This window comes from Anser anser (genome assembly GCF_964211835.1).
Source record: "Anser anser genome assembly, chromosome: 4".
Classification (NCBI taxonomy): domain Eukaryota; kingdom Metazoa; phylum Chordata; class Aves; order Anseriformes; family Anatidae; genus Anser; species Anser anser.
Genome location: NC_139724.1, coordinates 24635301 through 24651514, shown reverse-complemented (window position 1 = coordinate 24651514; position 16214 = coordinate 24635301). Strand labels below are relative to the sequence as shown.

At 33.3% G+C, this 16214-nt stretch overlaps 1 protein-coding gene across 8 annotated transcripts in view; it reads right to left on the bottom strand.

Annotated features, from left to right (window-relative positions):
• Positions 1–16214, bottom strand: part of GPM6A (glycoprotein M6A) — a 177250-nt gene that overhangs the window by 46126 nt on the left and 114910 nt on the right. The window lies entirely within an intron of this gene.

Below are 16214 nucleotides of genomic sequence, written 5' to 3'. Positions count from 1 at the left end.
ATATCTGACAGATATCAGAATAGGAGACAGATAGATAGATATCACAACTACGTCCAAATAGTATGGCCTCATCCTGTACTTGAATAAATTGTTCTTTTTAGCAGTCACCTATGAAAACACTTAAAGTCCACAAATATAAGTGACAATAAACAGTACTAGTTTGTGAGTGTTTTTATGCCAATAACTTTTTTTTTTCTTTCTTTTTAAACTTCTTGGAGTAACAAGCCCCTATAAAACACTTCCCATCTCCTTGCCCTTTTACCCAACTGCCACCATCTTTGCTGCTTTTCCTTAAGCCTATTTATATTGTTTGACAGTTGTATTGTACAAGTAGCTGCAAAATCTAGTAAGAATGAGAACCTGGCTGTTCTATATAAAGAATAATTATAAAAGTGGACACAATCTGGACTTTTCCTAACATATTTAACACACTAGGACATTTCCATTATTACCAGGTACTTACCAGCTAATGAAAACTGTTGTGCAGCTCAGAGCTCACCTATGATCTGAACAGTGCTTTGAAATTGTCTTGTTTCTATTTTTCAGAGAAGGAACAGGAGTGACTCCATTTCTTTCCTCAGTGCCTGGAGTTGTAATGGAAAAAATCGAGGCCTAAAAAAAAAACTGTAACTCTAATTTTGCTTTTCCAAAATATCAAAATCAAGTCTCTGCCTCTGTTTCCTTCCAGCTTTTCATGCAGTCAGCTCCAGTTTTAATAATGCCTTGCAGACTACAGGCAGTTTCAGTGGTGGCTCTGTGGTAGACTTTCTGCTTGAGGGACAATATGTATTTGAATAATGGAATGGTTCTAAAATGATACTGTTTTATAGTGATAATATTAATGATATTGAACTCACAGCTCAACAGAAGTTATTCTCAATGTTGACTGCTGAAGGTTTAGCAGAATGGTGTGGGGATCTGTACACGCTTCAGATTTTTTTTTTCTTTTTTTTCATTTTTTTTATACATGGACCATTACATTTTGCAGTGTAAACTAATGCAACATTTCCAGAGAAAGTACTAATTCAAATCTTTGATGTAAATACATACAAAAACATATTCATTCACACCTTTGAATTAAACTATGAACAAAAATGAAGACTCATATTTATGGGACGCTGACGATTGTGACAATATACAGAAAACTGGGTTGTAATTAGCTGTTATATACTCTTCAGTACATTAGGCTTATTTCTGTTTAATGAGTTAAATCTTAATCTAATCGTTCATAAGCATTCAAGTTATTGACACAGAGCAGTCCCCTCCTGAAATACAAGTCCATAGGGTATAACATGCTCAATCTGTGTTATCTTTAAAAAATACTACTGGTTGAGTTAACACAGACAACAATTGTCAGCTTCAAAATCACTCTAAAGCTAAAGGGAATGAAGGAAAGTAATTCCTCTAAATATGATACAAACAATTTGGTCCAATTTTCACACTAACGAAGTTTCACACTAACAAAATATAACAATTAAAATGGTTTGCCCATTACATTTACTTTTTATATCGTGTAATTTAGATTTGTGTGGTGAATAAATTGGCAATTTGTTATTAATAAATAAGTTAAAAACTTTTTCTATGTATCAATAATGCATAGATGATGACTGAAACTATTATAGATGCCTATAACCATATTTTTGATCTGCTGGAAACAGTAACGGTTTGTAAGAGAACTAATTCTATACAACATTAAGAATTGTATTCTCATTATAAAGTGAATGGCAATGTTATGGAACACGAAACTAGAAAATAAGTATTCTTTTCATTCCTCTCACTTAGAGTTCATAGAACTAATTCCACCTCCTCATCCCTGAACAAAGCTATTTCTCCCAAATGTAAAAAAAAAAAACTACTATGTAGCATGTACTGAAATGTGTGATTCTGCACTATTTTTTCCTCATTCACAAACAGGCTGAGTTCCACTGGGCTTTAAGCCACTTTTTTTTTTTTTAGCTCATTATCCAAATCTTGCAACCCAGAGAACATTCCTCCATGAATTTTCTGTGCATTCATCTGTTTAAGTAGAACGTTCTACAGACTTTCAGTGGTATTCATAAATTACAACTTTCTCATTTTAGAGAAGGTAACATCCCCTTTCTTTCAGGTGGTGGAATAGAGGAACAAATAGGTTATTTGCCAAATGACCTTTCATGGTGGTCCTCATGATAGTATCATAGAATGGCTCTGAGTTGGAAGCGACCTTAAAGATCATCAAACTCCAACCCCGCTGCCATAGGAAGGAATGCCACCCACTAGATCAGGTTGGCCAAGGCCCTATCCAGCCTGTCCTTGAACACCTCCAAGGATAGGGATAGCATGAATATGATTTTTCAGAGTCCTTACATTTATATAAGACCTTTATGTGATCAAAGCACACTTCACTGATGTCATTTGCAGTTGTACGTGCTTAACATTCAGAAATAATGAAAATGCAATTAGAGGATTTGTGAATACTTTGTTCTCAGCAGTTGTTCAGAACATAGAGGAAATAAGTATATAAGGACAATACCAAATATTCAGCTGCTTTAAATGATCTCTATTCCTTTATAAACTTTTCCACTACTAAAGCTGATAGTGTGCGTAGGTTTTGCAGTTGTTAGCTGATAGCAGTGGAATGCTTGATCTCAAAAATACTGAGCTCTTGGATGTGGTAGTGAGTGAAAATTTCTTTCATCTGGCATCACATAGCTCCTGCTTTTTATTCCATATCATGTGCAATTTCTGATCCTATATCCTCCTATTTTCCATTGTTCTTATCTCAAAATCGTCTCTTTGACTTTATCTGCTCCCTTTACCTGCAGGCTGTCTCCACCCTACTTTCATCCCCTTGAACACATATTTGCTTGAGAAACAACCATAACAGATAATCGTGCTCATTCTCTGCAAAGCTGGGAGAGAGCAGGATCATCTGCTCTGTGGGATGAGTGGTGGCAATGCAGCTTCATCTCCCTCTTCTACCTTCCTAATTCCATCACTCCTCTCCAAGGCATTGAGATACTCCTCAATGAAACATGCATACACAGTTTGTATTTATTATCCAAAAGGACAGAATAATGTCAACTAAAACAGAAAGAAAAAAAAATAATAAAGTAGTAGCATAGAAAGCTCCTGTCTGAAATTTTGAATATTCTGAACATTTAGGTCTGGCAATAAAACTATAGTCTTTTAATGGAAGCATTAGGTAACTTTATATATGACTGTCCTTTCAACACCTCAAGAAAAAAAAAAAAAAGATCAAAAAAAAAAAAAAGATAAAGGAATAGACAATGATGGGGCAGACAACTGTCAACCTTCAGTGTTATCTGAATAATCCAGTCATGCCTTGACCAGTTTTAAGGACAACAGTTCCATAAAACTAATGAATGCCATCTTGTCTGTTTTTCAGAATAAGTATGTGAAAATGTGTGAAACTTTTAATATAGTGTTACATTTCTCTATATGGCAAATAATCCTTTAATCCCATTTAAGAACACAAACTTTTGAATTTATCAATAAACAGTTTTGCAGACAAATAAAACACAGAAATCAAAGTGCAATGAATTTAGAATAAACAACTTAAAGGTATGATTTACTCAATACAAATTTATCCATTCACTTTTTTTTCAGTGATAACAGCTATAACCGTACAGGTCATAACCAAAGTCTCTATGGACCAGTACTTTACATACTTTCTCAAGCTTACAACTAATGATGATATTAACCTCAAAAAAAATTCACTTGATTTGAGTAATTATTGGCCGATGCCTCTTCCAAGATCTCGAAATAAGTTATGTATTTCTTTTGAACAGAAACATCTGTAGTAGCCAGACTTCCATTGGCTTCAAAACAGACCATACATATAAAACCTAAGCCAGATCTCACTAGATTTAAACAGCATCTATTACTGACTCCTGCAGGAACAGTAATTTCAGCAAGTACTCAGTGAAGGGACAATTTTTAAAGAGTAAGGGTATGAAAATCTGTATCAAGGAAAATGACTCTAGATGATGACTAGATGCATAAGCTCTCATTTACCATGTATCTCCTGTTCCACTGATGTGCTATACAGCATAAGTACTCTGTAGATCTTCACAGTTACTCCACTGCTCTGGGACTCTCTCTAATCTCACTTTTCACAGCAAACGTATCTACCTTCCTGTAAATTATTTCACTGAAGTAGTTCCAGAAAAAGAAATGAAGCAAAAATCAAGATAGTGTAACATATGCAAAATAAAACCAGGGATATAATGAAGCAAATATTAGGACTTGAGCAGTGACAGTCTTAAATTCTGCTAATAATGTGTAGTATCTGTATTAGATTTCCCTTATTTAAAACATTTTCAGTTATTTTAAGTTTTTATTTATTTATTTTTAAACCAAATAAAATTTCCAGGTAGTGTGCCAGTCTGCCTTTGAGGTACAGATGATTTTTGCTTATTCTCTCAAAAGGTTTGAGCTTAAAAGATTTCTAATGTAATATATTATCCTATCAAATACACTGGTGATTTAAAATAAGATTACTACAGAAAGTGAATAGCTGCTTTAGGAATACATAGCTGTTATGACCCATAAAAAATAACAGACATTTCTCTTTCTTACAGCAGTGATTTTTACCTAATATTGTTTTTACAAGTCCCATGGTGAATATGGTCAATCACTACTTGATGAGTATTACATTTGTATTCATTGTATTATCTTCATTTTATGTCTCTACTTATTCAGAAATCACAAACTGAATAATGTGAACTCCTATTTTAAAAAGCATTTTAACTTTATGTATAGTTTAATTAAAACAGACACATGAGAATAAAACTTTAAAACTTTAAAAATTAATGGCATATATATGCATATATATTTTCTGAAAAGACTAACTGCTTAGTGGAAAGGAAAATATATAATTTTCTAACCTAAAATTAAAAAGCTATAAGGCACTATGTAAAAACAATTTAAAAAGCAAAAAAAAAAAAACAAACAAAAAAAAAATGACTTTAGGCTGTCAAAATTAGGTTAGCACAGTCATATCCAGAAGTAAGCCTTTTAGTCTTCAAAAAATGTCGCAGACAAATACTGAGATCATGTATTATAGTCTCTTCAACACTGTTCTAATAGTAGTATATTCTACTTCTGAAAAATTAAAAATAAATAAATAAAAATAAATAAATAAAAAGTGAAAAGCTCAACAGACAGAAAGGTTTTAAAAAAATGAAAAGATAAGCATATTTGGAAAAAAAAAACTGTTAATGTAAAACATATATATCTGTTACTATTATATTGTACTTACTTATGAGTATTTACATAATTTAAATTGTATTTTTAACAAAGCAACCAGAGAATGTGTCTTTTATGCTGTAGCATTTTTGTGCTTTAATGAAACTAAGTAATCCAAAATACTGAGCTGCTGAAGACAGGATATAAAACTTTAATCACAAACTAAACTTTTCAAATTTTTTTTAAGACTGAAACAATATTTTAACTTATTAATTCCATAGATTTTTTCTAATATTAATCAGGCAACAGTTACATAACATTGTCAAATTCTCCATGCCAACTCAATTACTTCGTATTTTACAGATTGCTTATTTATGTATTTCTTCTACAAAGAGCACTGCCATTTTACGATTGATGATAAACAGAATATATTTTTAACAGGACTTCCTCTACAGCAGTTATGATTTTAACTTCATTTTTTCCTCCTTATTTTTTTTCAGCTTTTTCTATGGCTAACCTCTTCACCTCCTGTTCATGTTAATTTCTTAAAAAAATCCATAGTAAATTCTTCCATTGAAATGCATTATTTATAATTAGTAATTGTACTGCCTATATATTTAACAACAAAGCAGAGGCATAGTGCTCATTTATAGATAATACCACAGCATGCACCTTCCATGCAGGATTCTTATAAAATGCAAAGGTCAAATTCTATCCTTAACTGACTTTGGTGTTTTGACCTAGATACAAATTTATGCAAAATGTGGCCCTTAATTTACTGATCTGCATTTTTTTCACTGTAAAGACAGGAGAAAAGGAAAGAAGCCAAGTTCTGTATCCTTGTTCCTTAAATTAATGGGTAGAAATTATAAAATCCTATGCAGGTTTGGTGCAAACACTCTTGAAAAATCTTTTCATAAAAGGTCACAGTACAGTCACTGCTGTTCAAGGAAAAATAGCAAGAAGACTTCACAATTGTTAGGTCTAAATTTGGGAACACAAGGATGAATCCTACCTCTAGGGATTATAAGTATGCCTCTTCTACATCATTACTAAAGGTACATACCTTTGCCCACATTTACATGGGAAACTCATGGTGCACAAGAACAGAGCTATGTTGCACTGCCTGCAATGTGCCAAGAGGATACAGTCAGGGCACCCGCATTTGCAATATACAGGAAATTTTGCGAATGGAAGAATCAGATGCTCTTCTGGCCTAATATCAACCCCACACACCAAGAGTAGAGAATATTCTTATTCTGACTGCCTCTAGACATTTTTTTTTTTGAAAGTGAGGGGATATTCACAGTGCCATACAGTCTGGCAAGAAGGAATTCTCTCTGTATTTAATGATATTTTAAGCAATGTCTTCCCCCACCCCATAATACTCCAGAAAATATTAAAAAAAAAAAAAAAAAAAAAAAAAGTTTGAAGGGAAAAATATGATTTTAACATATTTTTCAGACCTTTTGTGTTTTTAATTTTAAATGTCAGTATTTTCAACTGGATGTCTGAATTTAAACAGGTTTTATTAAAATATATATATATAAGGAAGAATATTTAAATATAACCCAAATTAAAATAAAATACAAAAACAGAAGTTGTTTGGTTTTTTTATAAACCCTATTTCTGAATTGGAAATTTATGAAAGAGTCTAAGATTTCAAAATATATATATATATATCTCTTTCAGGACATAAAAATTTTATATGGGTTGCACAACTCCTGTTCCTTTTATTTTAAGACACTGAGAAAACACTACAGGAACAGACTTTGGGCCATTATGAAAGTATATATTATTGGTTTTCTCTGATGATTTCTAAAACAAAGTATCAAGATTAAGATAACCTTGCTACTTTACCTCTTCCATTACTTGTTCTGTGTGAAGATACTTGAAGAGTACTGAACTTCTCATTTGTAAATACATACATTAGCTGGATCTCAGAAAAGCTTGTTCTGGTTTACTTGCTAAGTACTTGGACTATCTCTTCCATGAATGGGCAACACAGGAGAGAGCCCTAAACTTCACATTGGGAGGTACTTAAGGATTTGGAAGAGGGCTGTCTACCAGATGAAATCCTATACACATGGGAAATGAAACAGAATTTGTAAAAATCTTTCTAATTAAATTTATCAGTGCTATTGTCATTCGTGCTATTTCAGAACACCACCTACTATATATCTTCATTTTGCTAACACCTACAAACATATTTCCCAGGACAGACAACTCCTTCTTTCTCGTGCTCTGCAGTCAAATTCTCATCCCTTTAGCTAAAGGGAAGTGGTTGAAAGTGGAAGGAAATAAATAAAATCAGGTCTCATTTTATAAGTGACATACAAAGCCAAGCCCCAGATGCACTGAAAAAGCAGAGGCTGTGCTCAAGCAGGGCAACAATACAACATCTGAAAATTAGTCCTCATCTTCTCCAATGATGAAAAGCATTTTCTCCTTTGAATAGAGCTAATAATTTTCAGCATGTTAGATGTCACCTTCAAGAAATTGCTGGTAAGTCAAACTATCAGTATTTTGTCGATTTGTCTAGGGAATGGTTCTTCTTTAAAGGTAACACAGTCTTGAATTTTCAGTGAACTGTAGTTATTCTGATTAGATATCAACAACATTGAGAGCATACCAACAAGCAAAATACTAAATATGCATAAGAGAAAAAGACAAGTTAATGACATTCATGTTCTGACCGACAGTTTACAACAAGGCATCTTAGAAGACAACAGAAACCAGTACACAAGTTTTCTACTTAATTTTTTGAAACACTGTTGATTTGAGAATTTACATTTTATGAACAGGATATTATCCAACATGGAAAGCTACAAATGTCTGTTTGCTAAGATACAAAATAAATAAATAAATAAATAAAATTGCAAACAACTCATGCTTTAAGTGTTATGATAAAGAATACTGAATTGTACATTCTTTGCTAATAACAATGACTTTCAATGACTGATCATGTTGTTTCCCAGGCAAACATCACCAGGGAGTACTACGAAAAGTGCCCTAACTACTATTGTAACAAGTGTAATTGACTATAATTCCACATGCTGCAGATAAATATCATGGGAAATTTTCAAAATTATGCTCAGATCACTGCTAGTCATTCCACTGCATTTTTATAAAAATTGGAATCTGATATTCAATTTTATTTTAATTCAGGGAGCATATCCAGTATGTTACATGCAGTAGCAGAAAGGTTTTTGCAAACTGCTTTTCAATCATGCATTAATTGTAATTGGGCTAGGTTACAGCCACAAGCACACAGGGAACAAGAATTCAGCTGCCTCCAGGGATTTCATCAGCTTCCTGACCTAGCAGAATTCATCCAAAGAGATGATGGGGAAAAAAAATAATCAATTTGTGGTAAATGATTCCATTGCTGAACACCCAAAGCAGAGTCACTTTTTGAATAGCTACAGAATTCCTGGCAAGTCTCAGTGTGGCTGCAGAACATATGGTCGGGGAGGCAGCTATATATGCACAGACTTTTTAAAGGGAAAATATTTAGAGAAGCAGCAATGCTACAAGTTTACCTTAAAAATAACATCCCAAATAATGTCTCCAAACAGACACTACCAACTAGTTTCCATACTGAGCACACAAACACATAGGGAAGCTGGAAGCAATATCTTTGTTTCATGGTTACATAATTTCTCACATGCCTTTGCTTATCTTTGTTTCAACATTTCACAGCAGGAGGTTTACACAGCCAGATACAAAGAAAAAAAAAATTGCTTTTCTGCATGTGAAAAACCACCAAATTTTTTTCATCAGACTTAGAAATCTGAAAATTCAGGCCACTAGCAGTGGACTCAGCTATATGGTCAATTATTTACAATTCTGGGAAAATAATTTTGTGTGCGTTGTTTTGTTTTGTTTTTAAAGACAGGTTCATGAAAATCAGATTTTTAGTAAACAGCCAAAATATTCTGACTAGGGTAAGATATGCAAATGATGTTTTTTTTCCTTAAAGAATCAGTGATGACTGTGCCACAAAACATTTAGCAGAATTAAATATATATATATATATATAATGTAGAAGTCATGAACCATGAACTACCCAAAGTGCAATCACCACTCTAGGAAGGATATTGTGAAGTGACTAAGTCCATTCTCAGACTCTCTAGAATAACTTGTGACAGTTATTTACCTTATATGTTCTTTTGTATGCTAGTACTCTGGGATTTACCTTTTTTTTTTCTTTTTTTTTTCCCAAAGAGCATGATAGCACAAATTCATGTTTGTTTTGTGACCCACAAGCACATACAGATTAACAGAACTCTGTTATTCTAGTCATTTCCATAATATTGTGTATTTGCATGGTCAGTAGTGCTGCCTTGCATTTGACATTGCTGAATTTTCCATATCATTTAAAAATTATTTTGACAAATTCAATAAATCTAAGTTTGTTCTCCATTGTCCTGCCAGTCTGGTATTAACTTTGGTATTTTTCAAATATATCAGAAAACATCTGTGTCTTTCACAAAAATATGGAATAGAGATAGACCCTGAACGGAGCTCATTGGAACAGTCCTCCTTCCACTTTTAGTGGAAGTCGTCAATTACTATCTCTCTACCAGCTAGATCTACAGACCTATAACCCTGAGAAAAAAGAATGAGCTGTGAACATTATTCTAGTTTCCAGAATGAAATACAGCCTTTCCTAACCCTTCTTCCTTGCACAAAAATTTATCCTGTTGTATGCAGTGGCCTATTCTGTGTAACATAAAGGTATTTTACCAAAGATAAGTACAACACTTTTTGGTTCTCATAATGTGAGGACCACTGCAGAGCTTGAGTGAAGTTGGAATCTCTCACTATATTCACACATCTGTGAATAGGATTTAGGTACCCAAAGCAAAATTTTAAGTAATCCTTAAGTAAACCAATAAACTAAGTAATACAAAATACAGGTAATGTAGATGAAATGGACACTACATTTTTCTTTTTTAAGGCATCAACTGCTAGCAGTTTTTAAGAGTACAAATGCTTCTGCAACATGACAGACAATAACTTTAAAAAGAATTGAAAGGCTGTGAATTCAGAATATAAAAAAATAACTGCTGATTACTGTTTGTAAAAAGAGAATCGGGGAAAGGATAATCTGTGCAAAAGGAGAAAGGAGAAAAAATCTGTGCAAAAAGGAGAAAGAAACCCATTCATTAAAAAGAAAAAAAAAAAAAAAAGAATTCCAATTCCTACAGTTCAATGAGGTACTGAAGAAAAGAAGTAGCTCAAGGGACTTACGAATAAACTAAACTAAACATTACCTATGATTACACAAACTGGCCTCCAAAAACCCTTTATTAGAATCAGTAGATTCACGCCTGGATTTTTGGAGAGTTGGCCTGTGTTTGGTCTCTGAGCCATGGAAGAATGCTATATCTATAGGAAAAAAAGCAATTTGCATGATACAAGTAGTTTTGTGTAGTTTTGTGAGAATGATGTGAACAAAAATTGTGTTCTCCATTTCAGAAAAAAAATTATGAAGTGACCAGAACAAGGTGTATATAACCATTACAAAGTGGAACAGAATTACATATTAGTTTTAAGATACCTTCACAATCACATTCATTTTGTTTAGAGAAATCAATAATACTTAGTGATAAAAACAAATGTGGAGTCCACATTTGTGGAAGCAGATTTTCACTCTTTTTTCAGGGCTGGGGCAAAACATTTGAAAGATGAGAGAGGGAGGAAGCGTAACTGACCAAAACAACCATCTCGATACCTGGTCTCACCTCTCACTGTGGTGGTGACTTAAAAAATAGTTTTATGAATTCCAAAACACAGATATATCCCTTTTACTTTCCTAGGGAAAAAAAAAAAAAAAGGAAAAAAAAATCAAATGTCGACAAAGTACAGACGAATAGTAGTTTTTCTCAAGGCCTACAAGAGGAGAGCAGAGTCACGTCATGTTTTCCATTAAAGTGAAGTTCTTCTTGGACAGATAAGACACTTGAAGCAATGAAAAAAACCTCCAATTTCCACAGACTGCCAAACATAACATAAAAAAACTTGTATTTACCATCATAAGGGAAGACTTTCTTTTTTTTTCCTAAACATTTAGTTCTAAATTAAAGAACAAGTTACTCTGCTTATAATCTCAAAATATATAAATTTTATATACCTAAAATGCTAACAAGAGAGCAGAAATGCAGTGCCCAACCACCATCATTTTCACCAGCTCTTCTAGCCAAAGAAAGCCTTTCTGCAGGCTAGGAAGGCACAAAGAGGTAGAGGTTGGCAATACATTTTACCAACAAGTTCCAGGAAGCTAGGAAAAAAATCTCAGTGAATTTGCAAGTATACCTCCTGTAATGACAGAAAACTGCCCACTTTTACAAAGCACAAACGGCAGTAATGTTTATTACTAAATGATGATGATAAGGAACCTAGGCATAATTTTAAATCTTAGGCATACCTTCAGACAACAGGTACATATTTAAAATTCACTAGACTAACATTTAATAAATACTTTAGACTTCAAAAGGTATTTAATGAGATAGGGCAAGTACAACAAATGAAAACTGTGAAACACATGGCAGGGTACATCTTCAGCAATACTAGCTGCATTCTAGTAAAAATCCATGGTTTTGGAGAGCAGATGGTATTCCAGCATGGAACAATTTGCAACTCTGCTGATGGGAGGCTTCTTGGATTTTGTTTTGTTTTGTTTTGTTTTAATTTCAACCTTACTACAGGTTCAAAGACTCCTACTGGCAGACTTCTGAAGAACAGCACTGGCTCAACAGGCTTTAAAATTACATTTAAAAAGAAAAAAAAAAAGCTCATTTTCTAGATGATGCCCATTCCCACACATCCACACATCTAAAGTTATGATAATTAAGTATCTCCAAAACCTTTATTCACATTCTGCTCAATATATAATTTTATCAGAATAAACAGCCAGTGAATAGCCTGGGAGTCTGGTACAATATTTGTGGTGCGGTGTTAAAGTATACTGTCGCACTTACAGATCCCAAGCCTGAAAGGTCCCTCATGGCCGTTATGCTGGTGTTCTATGCGAGATAAGCTTCAAAACAAAAAATGAAGATGTTCCAACTTACATTTTTCTGAGATGAAATTTTACTCAAATTCTTTTTTTTTTTCACAAAGAGGAGAAATTTTTTCTTTCTGAAGAGGAATTATAATCTAAGTTTTATTTTCCTGGTTACTCACACCAAAAACAGCTCTTTCATGTTCTGGATACCTCTACAAATGCCTTCTATAAGGGATACAGAAAATCCTTGGCTGATTACTACCAAGCAGAGATTGAATACTTTAAAAGTCATCAGCAACACAAAATTACAATTTCTCATGAGAAGACTACTATTTCTGCAGTCATCAATGCACTAGTGCTATAAGGGCTAATACAAAATTTAGGTGAAAAATTAGCAAAATCAGTGAAACAATGACACCGAGGAACAAACACAAAGTTGAATGCCTGAGGTCACAATTTAGAGAAGAATATTAAAATTGCAGAACCATTATTGATATTTAAAACAATGTTTCAAAATATACATATATAGCTTTAAGGAATTCCAAATGTTAAACAAACAAAAAACCAGGACCAAGTGCTGAAACCCCTAAGTGGAAAAAAAAAAAAAAAAGAAAAAAAAAGAGGCAGTTTTAAGAATCTTCCAGTAATAATCACGCAATATCATTGTCTCAGTAAATGAAAAACAAACTTACAGCAAAATTGGCCAAAAAACACATGAATTTACCACTTGTCAAAACCAATTAAAATGTTATAGCCTATTTTCTTCCTGCAGTTTGCATTTCTCAATCTATACTCTTGTCCTTTACTGTGGTATATTTTAGCTGTAGGCATTTATGTGAGAAGTGTAGGTAAGAGAAAGATGTACAGCACTGAGAATCTCTGGGACTGCTTATTCTAGAAGATGTGTTGCTAAGTCTCCGGTAATAGTCAGTTTTATTCGGATGCTCTAGTACTTTACATTGCTGTTAGGTGGGATTACCTTAAATAAGATCCTAAAAGAGAACCCCCCCATGATTTTCTCTGTTAAAATGCAAACAAACATCTTCATGATTTAGACTATGAACATAATTTCATCACCAAAAGCAGAATTACTTGTAAATACATTTCCTATCTGTAGTAGGATAAAGATAGTAGTACTGCTCTTTGGTCACAGGCAACTGTCAGATCATAGCTACTCTGCCCTTTACCTCCCCCTAACTCCAGGTGGTTTTGAGCTAGGATCTCTTCTTTCCTCTCTACAGCCCTCATTACAGTGATTTGCAGTGCTTGCCTTCTCCAATATCTCTGATTATCGTGTTTAGCTACACAGCTGTTTTCCATGATTTATATATGTTCTGAACCAATGTAGTAAGGAAAGAAAGTGAAATGATTGTGAAGGAAGAAGGAGGTGGCTAGGGATTCAGGAATAAGCCACTACACTTATATGAAAAGTATGGGTGGTGGGAGAACAAGAACAAAACCAAGACCAATGTAAGTTAAACTTTAATAAACACTTTAGGTCCCATCTTTCAATAAAATCTTCTGTTCAAGACCTTGAATACAAGCTTGTACATCCTGTTTTAGACACAGAAATATAAAAATCTTGACAGAAAGGATGTAAGAGAAGACATGGAAATGAAAATGTTCTTAACATCTTTTCTAGGAAAACTGCACTTTTCACATCCACTATGCAAAACATTTTAAGAAAGTCTCAAGTATAAATCTCCCCCGAAAAAAGTTTTGTGCCAAGGCCACTAAATAAGTTCAATCTGAAAGACCCAATAGAGATGCTTCAGTTCTCTTTTACTGCAAATTTCAATTTTCGTATTTTTGAATACTTATTACTAATATGTTTTTTTCCCCACTACATTTCATGCTCTGGCTTGTCTGTGTGCACATCCTGATGCTGTGATACCAAAGGACTTCTGCATTTTTTTAAAATTATGTAACATTAATCTACAACATTCTAAGACAAATCAGTCAGAAAAAATGTAACAACACTTTTTCTACTGCTTTGCAGACCAAGAAAAAATATAGGATTCCAGAATGCAGGAGAAAAAAATTGTCACTGAGATGTTGACCTTAACACGATTATGATAACAACTATAACTACACATTTTTGTCTTGAAGCTTAAAAAAAAAAAAAAAAAGCTTACAGGCAACTTAAAAGTTATCTGATTTATTTTTTTTTTCAATAATAGTTGGTCTGGTTAGTAACTTTTTTTCTTTCAAAAAGTCATTCAAAAAACTCCAGTTCAATTGAAATAAAATACTTTGCAAGAACATATTTGATCTGATGAAATATATTTTACAAAATTTTCTTCTGTCATTTCTAGATTGGAATGTCTACTGAAGAGTATGACAACTGCAGAATACTGCCTAATAGTAACATTCAAAGAAGAGATGTGAATCTATTTCAAAGGGCACATATTGACTTGCAAGCTAAACTTAACTTTCCATATTTTTTTTTAATTTGACTTTTACTTTGATGAAGAATTTTCAGAATTCCAATTTCTGAAGAGTTGAAAAACTGTTCCCTGCTAGGATCTTCTAAAAAAGCAAGTGTTCACCATGTTGCGAATAGTAAGAATAATATGGCATTTGGAGCTCAAGAGTTCATAGTTGTAAATTACAGTATCACAGTAATTGCTGGGATTCTAAAACATACAGATATACACACTATATTATGTTCAGGTATGGTCAGCAAAGTGGTTGTGTCAATATGTAGCAACACAAACTCCATAATCCACTTGAAGATTTGTTGGCCTACATTATTTCCAGTGTACACTGGCAAGAATATACCATTATTTGTGTGTGAAGCAAGAGCAGAGATGTCTCCAAGAGCTACTGTCATATTTTAAGTCCTTCTTTCTTTCTCGCCTTAAACATACCATCAATTTACAATAGGTCCTCTGGACTCATCTACTTAATTCCCATATAATTGAGACAAGAAGATTCTACCTCATCATAGAAAGTCATCAGTCCACAAGGTAGGTGGGTCAGTCAGGCGGCTCAAATTGAGTTTGATTTTATACATATACCCTGTAGCTTTTATGGTAAGCTGTTTTTCTCTCTCTCAGCAGGCTTCATAAGCTAAAAATGTTTATTTTTTGACAGAATACTGCTAAACTGCTTTTAACATTTAAACTGCCGAGGGATAAATAAAGAAGCGCACAAGACAAAAATGTTTTGCAGTTGGTTTAATCTGAGATAGCCTATGCAAAGGTGAAGGAATGCTATAAAGATAAAATACATCTACTATTTTGTAAGCAAGGGATAAGAGATGGTTGCAATCTAAATAAATAGAAAATAGTATACTACAGAATGAAACTCATCAAATATTTATCATCCTCAAGTGTATGATAGCCATGGAACTGCACAGCCCGAGAATGTTCTTTATTGATACAGTGTTGGTATTTTTTATTATATGTTCAGTTCTCAAGCATAGATTTCCTATCAGGTCTCACACATTTACATGTGTTATGTTTTGCATTAATGATGAATTTTGATGGTTTACACTATGTGTAATTAAAACAATGTTGACAAAGTTCAGATATTCAAAGAAAACTGTATCTCCTAAGAGAACAGAACTAGTAAATGTTATTTGTAACAAAGAATAGAACTCTAATGCAATTAGAAAAAAAACTTCAATCAGTGTTGTTAAGGTTGGAGGAATTGTTGTAAAGTGAATTTTACTGATACTTTAAGATTCCTGTCCAGACAAACCCCATCAGTACATAAATGATTTAAATAAGTAATTGAGTAGGCAAAGTATTACAATATTTAAAACATGCAGAACCCAGACAAGTTAATGAAGTAGTACATTCTATAATTTGCCATCCTTCCCTATTCCCCCACCCAGTTACAACCCAACTTCACACATCTATTTCTTTTTCTGGATCTCTTTCAAGCTCAAGCATTAGGATTTTCTTTCTATGGAGCTGGATCAAAGCTTTTTTTTTTTTTTTTTTTCTTCTATTCTGAATTTTAGCTCATCTGCCAAGGTTGCAGAATGATGTGGAATAAATGAACA